We start from the raw sequence: 15994 nt of genomic DNA, 5'->3' as shown, positions 1-15994 counted from the left end.
CTCAACTCACAAACCCCACCCCTTCATGGGGCAGGGAAAAAGTGTAAGGGTAAAAGTAAATTTGCCGGTTGAGATAAAAAGTTTAATAATGAAAAAAAAAATATTTAAAAATTATAAGGAAAAAGAGGAAAAAATTTCAGAGAGGAAAATAAAACTCCAGAAAAAACAATTGCTCACCACTGCCCAGCCCGTCCCCAGGCAGCAGCCCTCCACCACCGCCCCCCTTCCCCTAGGTTATATACTAAGTGTGACATCCTATGGTATATAATGGTATGGAATGTCCCTTGGGTCAGTCGGGGTCAGCTGTCCTGGCTGTGCCCCCCCCGTAGCCTCCTCACTGGTGGGGAGGGGTGAGGAGCAGAGGGGGCCGTGACGCTGTGTAAGCACTGCTCAGCGCTAGCTAAAGCATCCCCAAATTATCAACGTTTTCCAGCACTAATCCAAAACACGGCCCCGTGCTAGCTACCATGGAGAAAATGAACTATCCCAGCCAAAACCTGTACCGTTCATAATGACATATTTTTGTCTGTTTTAGGAGATCTAACAGGAATCCCCAGAAAATTATTCAGCCACAGACTAAAGGTAGCATATGGTGACCAGCTAAGACCTGGACATCTAACAGTTGTCTACAATGAGGTGACGTGACTCTCACTATGTGCTTGTGCAAATGGCTTATTGAGGTCCGCAGTGTTACTGAGTGGCACTGAAATGGAAACTAACAAATGAGTGAAATTAGCTCAGACTCTTTGTTCTCGATGAAGATTTCTGCACAGTGCTGTACCCCTATCTATCTAAACAGGCATCTACTGTGCTGGTTTTCTTTCTGTGGTAAGAGATTGTGAGATTTTTTCCCATTATCTGCTCTGTTAAGCGCAATGCACTACCTTCATCCTGCTTTACAGCAAACATACTTGACCTTAGTGTATAAATCTTCCCCACTGGATAAAAGCTTATTTAGCTTGAATGTTTATATTTAAAAGCAATCAAATTCTTTAAATACAACTGTCAGGCTTTGCAACAGGGAAGTCAGTATGTGTATGGATTTGTGAATTCCAGATTTACCTTACCCACAACAGCAGCCTGACCAAAAAGACTAATGCTGCCACAGCAGGTTTCTGTAAGTCTGCCAACTGTTTATCGACATCTTTATAAAAATTGTGTTGTTTGGCCTTCATTCTTCTACATCTGTTAACAGGCAGGTGTTCCAGTAATGACCTTTTAAATCTTCTGGTTATACAAATTACTTAATGAATATGTAAATGACAGTTTCTTTTTCCTGCTTCTCAGTCTTTCAGTATTTGCTGATGTTATTAATTAGAAAAGAATCCAAATTTACTGCCACGTTTTCCCTCTGTGTATAATATTGCTTTTTCAGTTTTCACTTTTCATGGAATACTTGTTGCAGATGTAATATCCCTGAGCCTGAAAGAAATTAAGGTAATACCAACATCAGAAATCTGCAGATTTCTTCAGAAGAACTCAGAGGTGGTGTTGCTAGGAAGGGTAAGAAAATTTAAAGATAAACCTTTGTCCTCCTGGTGGCTGGTACTCAAGTGGTTCTCAAGCATGTTGAAATCATTTTGAGTTAGTTGTGCAGCTGGTATATAGATTTCAGCTCAATTTCTAGTCCAGCTTTACTGAACTGCTTTGACAGATGAAAAAATGTTGGCTTTCTGCAACACAGATAATTATGTTCTTAGGGTTCCTTGAGCCAAGGTCTGTCAGTGCTTTCTTTTTGGGTCTTTGTAACAAATTTCACAAAAATATCATGAGTCCCAGGTTTTATTTGCTGTTTTCATTGCAAACTAAGGTTGCCAAAATGCTAAATCCTAACATTTTCATTCTGTTTTGAAGATAAAGAAATAGAAATTTAGTAGGGCCTGTAGTGATAGAACAAAGGGGAATGGTTTTAAACTGAAAGAAGGTAGATTTAGATTAGATATTAGGAGTAAGTTCTTAACTGTGAGGTTGGTGAGACACTGGCCCAGGCTGCCCAGGGAAGCTGTGGATGCCCCATCCCTGGCAGTGCTCAAGGCCAGGCTGGACGGGGCTTGGGGCAACCTGGGCTGGGGCAGGTGTCCCTGCCCGTGGCAGGGGGGTGGGAACTAGGTGATCTTTACTGTCCCTTCCAACCCAAACCATTCCATGATTCTATGAAATAGTATGTTTCGTAAGCTGAGTTATCTTTTGGAAACCTGTAAAACAGACTTGTTTCATTTTAATAATTGGAAGTGCTGTTAAAGTTCTATTTGGGGAGAGGGGTTAGTCTTCGGGTTTTGTTACAGAATATTCAGTGGAATAATAACTCAGCCAACTGCAGTATCCTAACTGTATATCTGAGAACTTCCCAAAATTTTAAAACAGACCCTTTGAGATCTGTTTCGCTTTTTCAAGAAGTTGAACTTGGCTTTGATTAATAAATTTGCTTGAAATATGAGCAAGGTAACACCATTATAAGATATGCTTTTGAGCAACTTGCACTGGCAGTCACTTAATGTACAACTGCTTCGTAAATAAATTTCTGAGTCACAGTTGTACCTGTAAGCGGCATGTCTATAGCTCTCCCCTTCATGCATATATATTCAGTATAATTATTACTGAAGAAAGCCATAGCTTTGAATTATTTGCAGTAATCTTCTGTTTTAATTTTATTTGTAGGGTCTTGGTCCCTTTTTGATGACAATATTAATTTGCTTTGTTGTCTGGCTGGGAAACAAAGTCCAGCAGTCTTCCATCTATCACAGCTTCAAATTATAAGCTAAAGAAAACCCAGAAGCTCTCAAGTTTCTTCCGTAGCAAATAAATGTCTTCAGGTATGGATTCAAGCACACAAACTTTCAGACCTGCCAAGGAAAAAGCAGCACACTTTGCACCTGCTGTTTACTCCCATGATAGCTGCAACTCACCTTGCATTTAAACTCATGCGTACTGCTGCTGTCAAGTGCTTTGGGGTCTTCTGACTCACAAAAGGAAATCGGCGAGACCAATTTTCATAAAATCTTTCACCCCACTTGATAAATGCTTATTGAAGAATACTTATGATAATGACTGCAATGCGAAATCACGAGACACACCATCTGCCCTGTAGTATTATTTGCTGATTTGCTTTGATGTCTTGTGAACCAAGCCCGTTGTACAGTGTCCTGCTGTGTCTGCATCAGGAGTACCTAGAGTGGGAGCTGCCCATTTCGGACAGAAGCACGTGGCTTAGCACTTACATCTTGACAATTAGCTGACCAAGGGCAGATTTCAGGAACAGCTGCAAAACTTTCTGCAGCCAGCCAGCAGTTCTTCAGTTTCATTAAGCCATTGCAGATGGGCAGAAATCTTGCCTAATCTACTTCAGATAAGACTCTAGTCCTGGGCTCTGTGTAGCCGTACTGCTGCTTGTCTAAGCATGACCCTGGCTTCAAAATGCTATGTAATTTTAGCTTTAATTTACTTGGCAATCGTTGGCATTTTTTTCACTGGGTTAGGTTGCTCAGCATAGATGTGTCCTTAGTCTTCTCTAATAACAGTGGGTCATTTATCTCTGTCCAGTTCCACATCATGGTTCTATAAAAGCTGCAGAAATTATATACGTTAGTACTGAGGAAACTTTAGAAATGGAAATTCACTTTGTTATATCTGTTAGCATTTTTTTAAAACAGTATCATGGTAGGAGATCTGTTACTATTATCTCCTTATTGCTTATGACTCTAGGAAGTAGAGACTCTTACCAACTTTTTTCTCCTGTGTGTTTTTTTTTTTAACCAGAGGACCATCTTGTTTTCAGCAAAATAACTTTCTCCTCAAAAACATGACTTCACACTTCTTTCACGTTTCTTCACATTACTAAATTCTTCCTATGTAAAATTCTACACCTTTGCTTGATACTGCTGTCAACTTTGTCCCAGTTTCAAATATACTTTCAAATTTATTAGTTCATGCTTATTTTTGTACTGTCATTAATGAAAATATTAAATAAGGTGCCATTCCAGAACATCACTAGTAATTCCTTTTCAGCCTAATCTGTTTCCCTCTTCTGTTCAATTAGCTCCTTATCTGTCTAACTATTCCAATAATAATCTTTGCCTTGGGTTAATAATTTTTTTGTATGCTGCAGTAATGGATGCTTTGCTGTAAAACCTTACATTTTAAGTAGGTACCATTTAGCAGTTCTTGCTGGAAAGGTACGTGGATCCTGTACAGCCATTTGCCTGCATCAAAAAATAGAGGCTAGAGCCAGCCCAGCCTCCTCTTGGGTTCTTTGCAATGTGTAATGACACATGCTTCCTGCCTTTTAAGGATAATTATTAAACTGTTTGTGCTAAACTTTCATGGTAATAAAGAATATCCATTTGACATTTTTTTTTCTTTTGTTTCTTAATGTAACAATCCTGACTTAACAACTGCCTCCAATTGTACCTGAGTACCAGCTTAATAGCAAGAAATGTAGGCTTCATGCACTGACCTTTCTGAGATCTTGCCGTGATTATTAAAAAAAGGCAAATATTTGAAACCTTATTTTCTCAGAATATCATCTAATGGAAAAATACAGCATCTATAAGAGGCTACAAACCCAAACAGACCAATCCAAGAGAATCCTTAAAAAACCTCAACCCAAACCAAACAAAAAAGAGTGAATCTAGTTCCTGCTCTAGGCTATTGAGTGACGGTGTGACTGAACGTCTCCCACTGCTCCACTGAAGGAAAAGCTCCTTTCACTGAGGGAGCTCATTTTACTGATCAGAATGGCAAAAGCTGTGTCCTTTCTTACACTGTTCTCTAAGACTGGACACTACTTAATACAAAGAAAAAGATTTTACTCTCAGTGTTTTTTCAGTTCCGCACAAAGAATTTTAAGGCTTGTCCTTTAAGTGTTCTTTTACTAAAAGTGACCATCCTTCATGACAAAAATAGTTACCTTTCTCTCATCCTCTGTGCCCAGATTCCTTCTCATGGACCGCTGCTCTTGATCTGCAGGATGGCTGTTTTCATCTGGCTGTCCACCCACTATGTGTAAAATACCAGTTTTACAGTGAAAGCTGTTTCTATTAAGTGCCTCAGCCAGACACCAGGCTTAGCAGGTGAATTTGCCCATACAGGAGCTGCTAGGGGAATGTGCAGTTTGATTCCACAATAGCCTATATAGTCAAGCTCAAGGACAGTAGCAAAAATGTGAGACTTATACTGCATGGAGACTTACATTACATCTATGACACAAGAATCTGATTTTTAAATTAAAAAAATTAAAGGTGGTGTTACTAACTTGCAGTATTTGTCAGATTATTTTACATTTTGAGGTGTCTGCTATTGTCAGAATTCTAAAAATTAGGACTGAAAAAGAAGAAATGTAAAACTAGTCCATCTGCAATTAAATTAAGAATTGTTTGATGCAAGAAAATGAGAGAACTTATCAAGGGATCTGATTACAGCTTCCTGATTCCCTGATTTGATCTACATTGGAATCGACAGCAGTATTTGGGTCCTGGGCCATCCATCACAGGTCAGCCAGCCTCTGGGGAATTCTTATCTTCCCAATTAAGATCATAGAGCCTTAAACTGCCTGAGCAGCATATATAGATCAGGGAATCTAGCTTGCAGTTTTTAATTTATCCGTGTATCATGATCCATTGATTGAATGCTTAAAAGCAGACTTGTTTCAATGTGATCTAATATTAGAAAGCACTCTGTGCTATCTGGTGAAAGACTCTCCTGTGCAGTTAGCACATCTGAACAGGTGTGATGCTTTTGGCTCTGGAATTACATTGACTTTGTGGAAAAAATTATATATGGAAACAGTTTTATTTTTGTGAAATTATAGGGAGGGGGAAGAGGAGAATTCTTTTTTCATTAATCTGTTGTGAAGACCATCTTTGTCCCTTTAGCTCTCAACCTTCCTGTTGCAGTTCCAGTTTAGGACAGCTCTTTTACCTCTAATTTCATTCAACTGCTAATGAAAGAAAATGCCAGTTACAAGTTTATTTTTGCCTTAGTATTCTTTCTGTGTTTAATGTAATTTTTGCGAGTAGAATTTTGTACCTTTGCCACTTTTTCACTGTGATATTCCTTTTTTCATTGGTAATGTAGGAGAATTAATGATAGAAGACTAAATATCCATCATAAACCTCATAGTAGGAACCCTGTTCATCTATCTTATGAATCACCTGGAGAAATTCCCCTTCAGAAGGTGGAACTTCCACACCTGTCCGTGGATTTCTTTTGATCACAGTGGGGCTTAGGCCAGGTCCAGGCGCTAGATAGTTCCCCAGTGAAGCACACAGGAGGGCTGTGTGGGAACTCACTCACCCTGACAATCCCAGTCTGACTTGCCTCCCCAGCCCTTGCTAAGCCACTTCTTTGTGACGGCTATTGCGCAGCCACCCACATCCCTTCAGTCAGCGGGTGGGACCCCAGCACGGTATCTTTGCTTTCACCTGTTCCCTTTGCTTTATTTTTTACGGGCGAGGGGCTGCCAACCTCTTCTTGATGTTCTCATGCTAAAGAGGTTAGCTGTAGATTAGGATGGCATAAGGAGATACAATTTTTTAAATAGTAAGATTTTGGCAATAGTGGCCTGCTTTTTCAAAGTTGGTAGTCACTTCTTGGCTTTACCAAGAGCAGCGCATTCACGTTTATTAAAGCCATTGCATAAAAAAAATAAATATCTGTATGACTCAACCCACTTAGTCATATACAGTAGAAGCTCTATTATACAAAGCAGAAAAGCTCATGGAACACGTTCAGCCTAGGAGGAATATTCCCTTGAGAAGTCAAGTAACTGTTTTTGTTCGGTCTTTGATGCTCTGTTGGAACACTGTGAACTACAACAGGGAGCAAAGGCAAGGTTTTTTAAAGTAGTGATTCAGAACAGAAAAAGAGCATCCTGTCTCTTCTATTACTCAATTTCTAATACTTTCACCAGAACCTAGGACTATTCTTAGCATAATCTTGTACTTACAAAGACACATAATGTAATTTCAATGTAGTCCAAGCAATGTTCCTTTCCCCAGCTGTCATTACCATGAACTTTCCCTACTTTTTTTTTGTTGTTGTTGTTTTTTGTTTTACGGTCACAGCATGCCCTCAGTGACCTTCCTTTAAAAGAAACACATCATAGGCAGTGGTCCAAGCAGCCTTGTATGCTGAGATATCAGAATGCCTTGAGGAAGATTTTATAATTTTTCACACTAGAAATTATGTACTTAATTTTTTTTTTCCTATTCAAATTAACCCATGTCAATAAGCATTAAGCTGTAAAACTGAAGTGAAAATGATCTGAGCTCAGTGGCTGTTGGTCCATTCTGCATTGCTATCAAACATATTGTTCAATTCTAGTTTTCATCCCAGTATATTTCTCAATGATACTCCAAGTTATAGTCATAAACCAGCTATAGCAAATATTCTAGCCTTGAGGTCACCACCAGGTTTGCTTTTGTCTATTGCAGTAAGCAGAACAGCAGTGTTTTCTGGGCAGAACATACAAAGAGGATGAGCTTAACCCAAAAGCATATTATGTCTTCAGTAGCCAAAGGAAAAGAGATGCTGGAGAAAAAATGGAGAGGAGCACAAGCAGCTTCTTGACTGTTTGCTGTCCTGCACTTCCTCTCACCACCACAGCAGCTGGAAAATGCAAGAGTCTGCACTTTGGGGCTTTGTGAAACCAGACCCTCCCTCATATGTAGCACATGAAACCATGGTGTAAGAACACCGCTAGAGCTGAAAATTAAGGCACTCAAAAGTCAGGGGGTATCAAAATGAAGATGTGTTAAAGAAGCAGTTTTAAACCTCCCCTTTGATTATGTGTCGAGTGACATGATATCTTTAATTACATTAAGAAAAGTTACTTATTCCACACAAACTGTTCCCTACTCAGTGCTGTCTGTATCTGCTCTCTGGATGATTCAAAACCCTTGCTGTTGATGACAGCAAATACTCAGTGCTTTTTCTCCACTTGTTCAATATACAGCTCTACACTTAATCTGCTGCATGCTATTCATACCCAGCTCTGAGGACAAACCTGTTAACTTCCACCATGGCGTTACTATGGTACTATTCTGCAGTCCCAGAATTTCACAGTGAGTCATGTATCTTTCCAACTCCCTGTAGATTTACTTATCACCATTTTACAAATGTACAGTGAGACCAAGTTAAAAAAATTCTCTGAATTTTGGGAACTCGGTGTGAGATGTCACATTGTATAACACTTGTCACCTCAAAGCACCCATCTCCAGCTGCAGTTGTGGGTGCTTAGTACTTGAATTAGACTTCAGGTTCCCAGGTCAGACACAGAAAGTGAGGGACATGTAACCAGAGCTCCCCAGCAGCTTTAATCAACTACAGGCCTATTATTTCAGAATGACAAAATGTGGTAATCTCATTCATCCTTTAATTTAGCACAAGAGGAATGGATATCTCAGGGAATTAGTTATTAGTTGCAAAATCCATTCAGCAAGTATCAAATCTTACAGATTAGCAAAGATGGATAAAAATAGAATGTTGTACCTGTTTCTGAGCTCCCTCCTATTGAAAAAAAGCACCTAATTAATTTAAAAATTTGGTTCCCTATTGGCATTTCAAAACAATTTTTATCAATGGCAACCAAATATAATTATTCATTGCACACCTAGGTGTTTCAACCTGGTTTTTGAAGACCAAGAACCCATTTGCTGAAATCATTTAGTAATGTCTAATTGTTTAATCTGGATATACCATCTTGCTATGCTCAGAAGGTAAGTTTTTCAGCTGTGCTGATATCTCTAAACACTCATGAAAATCAGTAGAAATTCAGGTGGTTTTGATTTTGAAATCTGTCTCCAGTGACTTCAACATAGGCAAGTCACGGTTTAGTCTCTGTTGATCTAAGATGCTGGCAGGCATTAGCAAGAAATCGAGACTTTCTCAGTTAAAAGGGGCCAACTCCAGTGCAGGTCAGTGACCTGTGCTTGTTCTCAAAGAGGCCATCCGTCTCCCAGTGAAGCCCAAATTCCTCTTCACAGCCTGACGCTAGATATAAAGATGTCAGAAGTGGCCTCAGAATTGGGATTCATCAGTTATTGTATCCCCATCTTGAGACACTGAAGATCTGTTCTGCACAGGTTCTGAACATCCATACATTGTTGCTTGCAAGTTGCTTCACGCCACCTTTTCTTTCTCTTCAACCAATTTTAAATCAAACATCAGCACCCTGTTTAATGTAGGTATCACCGTAAGTGGTATTTGAACAAGTTGGTTAGAATTTTAAATGAATCTCAAACTGATTTGGGTTCAAACCAGACCTGCATATGCCTACATTTACAGAAGTTGATCTCTCCAACATCCCTAGCAAACCAGCAGAAGGGATATGGAAATTTCCCCCACAAGCCCCAGCTACCATGCACACTGAAGTGGCTGGTCTGGCACCAAGGGTTTCTACAGCCTTGGAATTCAACTCAAAACATGCTGCCCTAAGCACTTGTATACGCGGATGTTTAGGTCTTCAGTTAAGGTAAGTCACATGTATAGTTTTCAGTTAATCTAAGTCACATCTGCTATTCTCACAGGTAGTTTTCTCTGGCTGCATTTCATCTCTTAGGCCCTGAACACTCCATTTTAGGCTCCTTTCCAACTGCTTTTTTCCAGCAACACGTAAAAACCATTATCATTCAGTTACAGCATAGGGAATAAAAGACCAGCTCACAGCTTACGAGACATAACTAAAATCAACCTACTTTTATTTCCCTTTTTTAAACTCTATCAGTCATGCAGTTGCACAGTTCTCAAGGATTTTTTCTTCTGGCTCCGTGTTGAACTCCTGTTCCTCAGTGATGCAGAAATATCCAGAGTAAAACTTTCAGCATGATCCAGAGTAAAGACATTTTCTAATAGACTTTGGAAACAAGAAGAAAAGCTGTAAAATTGCTGAAATCAACTGTACATTAAAACATTATTCCTAGATACAACACAAACATAAAATTAATCCTACCACAGTCTCCATCAAGTAATGTGACATCTTCTAGACCCTGCAAATGTTTATTTTCATGCTAAACTGAATTCAGCGTGAAATAGTTTTAAAATATCAAAGGCTCTGCTAGTTTTGTAGATATGAAGTAACTAATACTGAAAATCAGTAATTTCTTTATTGAATGCTAGAATGCTTTCAAGTACTTCTAGTTATACTATGAAATGTGCAATAATTGAGAAAGACCACAACCACTGCTGATATGACCTGGAGCTACACTTTTTTACACCAGTTAAATACTTCTCCCATTAGGAACTTTCTATTCCTTTAATAAGTCTAGTCCCTGAATGTAGGCTACAACCACCAAACCAAAATTTAAGTGAGTATTTGTACTGCTATGGAGAGAGTTATATGACTTAGCTCTCCGTAATCCTGGCTTTTCTATAGCTTCACATCCTCTAAACACTCTTGGTGTCGCAGGCACTGGATGGCTTTCTAGACATATTGCTTATCACTATGGCAGGATAAAGTCCTTCATTCTTAACTGCTTTAAAATATTAACTACTTTAATTCTGTATTTTAAAAAATGTGTGCATGGAATAAGTCACGTGTTTTCTCTTAATGAAAGGGTTGAATATACAGAGCTACCTAACTATGCATGTACTTTTTTCAAAATACATAAGTAAAAGAAACTAGTTGTAAGTGCAGTGTAAAATTTCTGTTAACTGTTTTGATCATTTTTCATCCCAGACCTATTGCAGCCTCTGCAATACAGCTGAAATAACCCTGGCCCTGTAATTTAAAAAGAAATGTTGTCACTTTAAACTTTCCATCAACAATAGTGAATAAATAGAATCAAAATATTCCAAAATATGCATGTGTGAACAGTTCTGCAGTCACTGAAGAGTGTCTTTGCCAGATCATCCTGAAGAGGGTCCAGTGCTCATCAGCCTCCTGAAACAGAGTTTATGACTGCTCACAGCAGCAATATACAAAGTGGTAACTGGTACTGTTCCTCTTGTGACCATGGGACTCCAAGATGTGGCTCTAGAGATGGTTTTTCTGGCCTTATTTTTCACAGAAAGAAGTCCTCAGGTCACAAGCAGGGTGCAGGAGGATTACTGCTGCTCAGCCAGCTCTTTCTGCCCTCAGAAAAGCGTGGTGGAGGTTACATGTGCAGTGCTGAGCCTCCAAGAGACTCATTTTCTGTCTGTATATACAACTACAGGCTTTGAATATTTTACCAATGATGTCCTCTAGAGCCAGAAAATGTAAATAATAAAACAGTCTAATTTCTGTCTTGTCTGGGCACAGATATAGCACAAAACTCTCTATCTCTTTCTCTCCTCTTTCGCCCCTACCCCCCCCCAACCCCATACATCTTAAAGCTCTGCCAAGATATCTGGGTTACTGAATCTTAGATAAACTGCCTGATAGATATTGTTCCCTGTGGATTTTGGACCCATTAACAGGACAAATGAACTGCAATTAACATGCTCAGAAGCCATGATTTGGAGAAGGGGGGGGATGAGATGAAGAAAGAAAATGAAGAAGGTAATTTTAATGCTCTTTTTGTTTGTTTTTCTTCATGGTGTATTTGCCTATGCAGGTAGACTGCATTTAGCATAGCTGGAACTGACCTTTTGTTCAGGCTCTTCTTTATACTTGGCTAAAACGACAAATAGGTCTGTGATCCTTAGATGAAACATGCAGTTCTATCCTGTACAAGTAAAGTATACATACATAATTTCTACAGTCACGCAGGTGTACCTATGCTTGTATATATAATTCCCATTTGTAATTAAAAAACAGATCTGCAAAGGCTTATACACATGACCTCAGTAGCAAAGTACACAGTAAAACTCAGATGCTACCTTTGTGTTTTATAGACCTTAATATTTAGCTTTTAACTATCATGTCGTATTTTAATCTTGTTATAAACATTTTAATCATATCACTTATTTACTTATAAGTATATAACTATTAAGAGTATTTTCTCTTTGTGTATTTCCATGCCTAAATTATTCTCTGGCAATGTTCTACTTTAACTGAATCCTGTGTTTATCTTCTTTTTCATCCCCACCCAATTTTTGGTTCATGTAATTTAGGCACCTTTTCTTCTGGCATCTCTGAAAATTCTATCATTAACTCAATTCCCAGCTTATTAATTCATTACTCTTATTATTTCATTCTAAGCAGTATTAAATCAACAAAATAAATCCTATACTCATCTTCTTGCTTCTTCCATGGTGAAGTACTTCTGCCTACCAATGTCTTTTCTAGCAGGGCTGTTTGCTTTTACTATAATCTTGAATGACCCAGTGAAACAGAGAGAGAGAGAGAGAGAGAGGCTGACTTTATTGTCCAATGGCCAGATCTTGTCTTTGAATCAATCAGAGAAAAATTTGAACATTTAAAATCTCAGGCCATGCATGTGTCATGGCTACTGGGCAATCAGCCTTTCTGGAATAATATCTGGCTCTTTCTGGATCTTTTTCTGGTCCTTGCTAATGGATTTTGGATAAAACATGTATGTTTCTCATGAAAAACCTTAGAGAACACAGCATTTTCAAACAGAAAAGCATTTCCTTGAAAAACTCCTTTCAGCTGTCGTTACCATGGATAAGGATGCAAATCTTTCATAGATAAAAAATCATAGATTATCCAGCTCTTCTTTCACTTTGCCTAGCATGTTTTTCACACCTATAAGGCTATCATAAAAAGACTCAACTTCAGCAATTAAGGACAATTAATTACTTTTTACAAGGGCATGTAGTGACAGGACAAGGAATAATGGTTTAAACTAGAAGAGGGTAGATTTAGATTAGATATTAAGATAGAAAATAAGATATTAAGAAGAAATTTACTGTGAGTAAGGCACTGGCACAGCTTGCCCAGAGAAGCTGTGGCCATGGGGGTTGGAGTAGTTGGTCTTTAAGGTCCCTTCCAACCCAAACCATTCTATGATCCTACGATTCTATGACATACTAAACTTGGGTATGTTATTCACTGTGCTGAAATGTTCGGATCTGCATTTTCCAGTGTCATTCTTTCATATAGCCTCACATTCACCACCAGACACATTGACAATGGAGACCTGATACTCTACCCTCTCAGCCACCATTCCGTATTGTTACTAGTTTAGATTCCCTTACCAAAAAGATTTAAATATGCCCTTACAGAAACAACTGATACCCTCTTCTATTCCTTTTTCGAAACTATCAAATCCTACAGTTTTGTTTGAGCCTCACAACATCCCTGACTTCAAAAATGGAGTCATTTTTTCTGATCTTTCTAGTAATTTTCACAAATTACTTATACCCTTTAGGATTTTTTCTCCCGCAGTTCAGAAACCTATTGAAAACTTTATAATAAAACCCACAATCAAAACAACCTCACAAGGCTGGTAGACCTAAAGATGGATGCTTAATTTATTGCAAAAACTATTAAAAACCTTGGCACTGAGAAATGTCTTGAGAAAATGACTGTGAACCAGCAAGTAACCTGCATGTGTCAGAACATGTTATTTACACTGTGATACTGTTATTCATCTAATTTACACACAGACTCAAGTCTTGCAGTTTTTACACGTCATTAACAAAATTCATTATATGCAATACCACTGACTTCAATCTGTCTGTTCCTGGAGCTTTAAGACATATCTGTTTATTTTTGCTAGGTGCAGCCTAATATAAAACTAAAATACGACCAGGTAGGGAATGCTTTATACTTTCCAGTCCTGAGGATTGCTGCTTGAGTTCTTTCCAAATGCCCAATTCACCTACCAATTGACTCTTTACTCTTTCCTTGACACTGTACTCCTGTCTTTACTAACCTTGTGTAGTCAAGGTTCTCTTCCTGTCTTCTGTGAATGCCTTTCTTGATTTTTCACACACATTTGAACAAATGTCATTATTTTGCTAATCCTCTGCATGGAGTGGCTATGAGAATTTTAATTTCCTTTTAAAATCTACATAGTATTTGATCATAAATTCACAGGAGCTATGCAAATCACTCGTTGCAAAGCTGCAATGACTTCCAGTAATATCAGTGCTATTTTGTGTTTTGACGAACAACTTGTTCTCTTGCTGTGCCTGCCATTTGCTCCTTTCTTACCTTCAGTTGTTTTGCAGTTCTCTGCTAATTCAGATGACCTTTTTCCTTGTTCCTACTACTAGCTCTTAAAACCAGATGGTTTGCATAACCCATGAGAATATACTAATTTGTTTCAGCACTTTCATTTCTCATCTTGTCCTTTCCATAGAATGCTTTTCCCTCCTTTTTTTCTTTTCCCGCTTTCAGTGCTTAGATTTCTTTCAGAGTTGTCAAATTGATTTACCTGAGTTAAAGGGACCTTTTGGGTTAGTGAAATCACTCCCCTGCAAGATGTAAAAAAACATGTAACAGAACTCAAGTACAAAAATGCTTGAAAAGACCATCCTACCCTTTTGCAAACCCTGGGCCAACGAACACTTCCCAGTACCTATATTTTTTTTAAAAATTCTGTTTTCTGAATCAAATATTGCCCTTTTTTTTTTGGTATCTGAGTCACCAACCTTAACCACAAAGGAAAGGAAGTGACTTTGCACCAGTTCTAGAAACTAGGACTCCTTTTCCCCAGTGCAGAGGCTGACACTTTTCCCACAGAGCAAAAATGAGAGAGTAAGAGGAGTCTGCAACCGTCTGTCGGGGCACCAGGGGCCATAAGTGCTTGGTGTGCCCCGCACGAGCTCCTGTGCAGCCCCTCTGCCCAGAGCCTGGGACAAAGCTCCAACCCGGGCCCCCAGGCTGGTCTGACCACCCCATGGCAGGTCCCAGCTGGTCCCAACATGGTGGCTGGACATTTTGCATCCACCCTGGTCTGGACGTGTTGCAATTGTATTCTCTGCCACCTTTGAGGTGAGCGAGGAATGGCTGTGCGCTTCCAGGGTTAGTTTGTTCTGTGAACTTTTGTTATTTAGTTTGCTGGCCCGCGGCAAAGCCTCTTCACATATTGCAATTTTTACTCCTTTTAAATACCTTGAATGTGAGCCTGTCATGATTGTACCTGGTTAAAGCCAGGGATGAAGCATGTCAGGGAGTACAGTTATAGCTATATATATTTTATATATTTTTTTTTTTTCAAGTATGAAGAAGATTGGGAGAATCTGAAACTTCAGAGAGGAGTAAAGCAGATGTTGGGGTGACAGAGGGGCAGGTACCAGCCATCACTCGCTGTGGCATGGAGCTGGCTGTCCCAGTTAAAAACGCATCCCATGCTGGGAGGCACAGCAGCTGCGCTGTTTCACCTTGGTGACTGTGACTGCCGAGTTAAAGGCTGATTTACACCGAGTTGTGGGAAAATGAGACCTGTGAACACGGACGGAGTCCATGGGTTGGTGCCTGAGACTCCCGCTCTACCTGGCAGCCCAGGCCAAGGGCTCACGCTTACGGGCAGTGGATCTGGGACAGGAGGTGGAGGGCAGACATGTCACCTTGCGGACGCTTCCCAGGCCAACACCACACCTACGTGAGGTGTTCACCTGAGGGCTTGTAAGATCCTTCAGGACAGCAAGTAATTTTCTGCAGAAAAACTGGCGGGAAATAAACTGCCAGTGAGGAGGCCGCAGGGACAACCCACCGAGCTAGCGCATTTTTCAGGGCAAAACGTTGACAGGCGCTGAATTGGTTTTACACACAGGTGTGTGGAACAAGCACGTTTATTAAGTCCCTTCCCATTCTCAGCCATCTTTACGGGGGATTCCAGCGAACAGGCTCTCTGGCCGGCAGGGTCCCCCCTGCCCCTCGCCCGGCGGCAAAAGGGGTCGGGCCGTGCCCGCAGGCTCGCTGCCCGCCTGAGGCGGAGCCTCGTCAGGGCCGGCGGCGGCGAGGCCGAGGGACATCCCCAGCCCTCACCTTGCGGGAGCGGGGGGCCGCCACCCCGCCATGGGGGGCCGGGCAGGCGGGGCGGGAAGCGCGGCGCGGGAAGCGCGGAGCGGGCGCGGGCTGCCCCCCTGCGGCTGCCGGGCGGGCGGGCCGGGCCGGGCCGGGGCGGGGCGGGGCCGGCTCGGGGGCGGGCAGGCGGCGCTGGTC

The 15994-nt window shown here is 40.4% G+C and overlaps 1 long non-coding RNA gene across 1 annotated transcript; it reads left to right on the top strand.

Moving 5' to 3' along the window:
* Positions 1-169: 169 nt before the first annotated feature.
* Positions 170-3919, top strand: LOC114016733 (uncharacterized). Its single transcript, XR_003561384.2, has 2 exons — positions 170-1503; positions 2659-3919. It is a non-coding gene; the product is annotated as an uncharacterized LOC114016733 (long non-coding RNA).
* Positions 3920-15994: the final 12075 nt, after the last annotated feature.

The sequence above is a fragment of the Falco cherrug genome, chromosome 4 (assembly GCF_023634085.1).
Source record: "Falco cherrug isolate bFalChe1 chromosome 4, bFalChe1.pri, whole genome shotgun sequence".
Taxonomy (NCBI): domain Eukaryota; kingdom Metazoa; phylum Chordata; class Aves; order Falconiformes; family Falconidae; genus Falco; species Falco cherrug.
The sequence above is the reverse complement of the archived record's forward strand: the minus strand, read 5'-3'. Positions and strand labels throughout refer to the sequence as shown.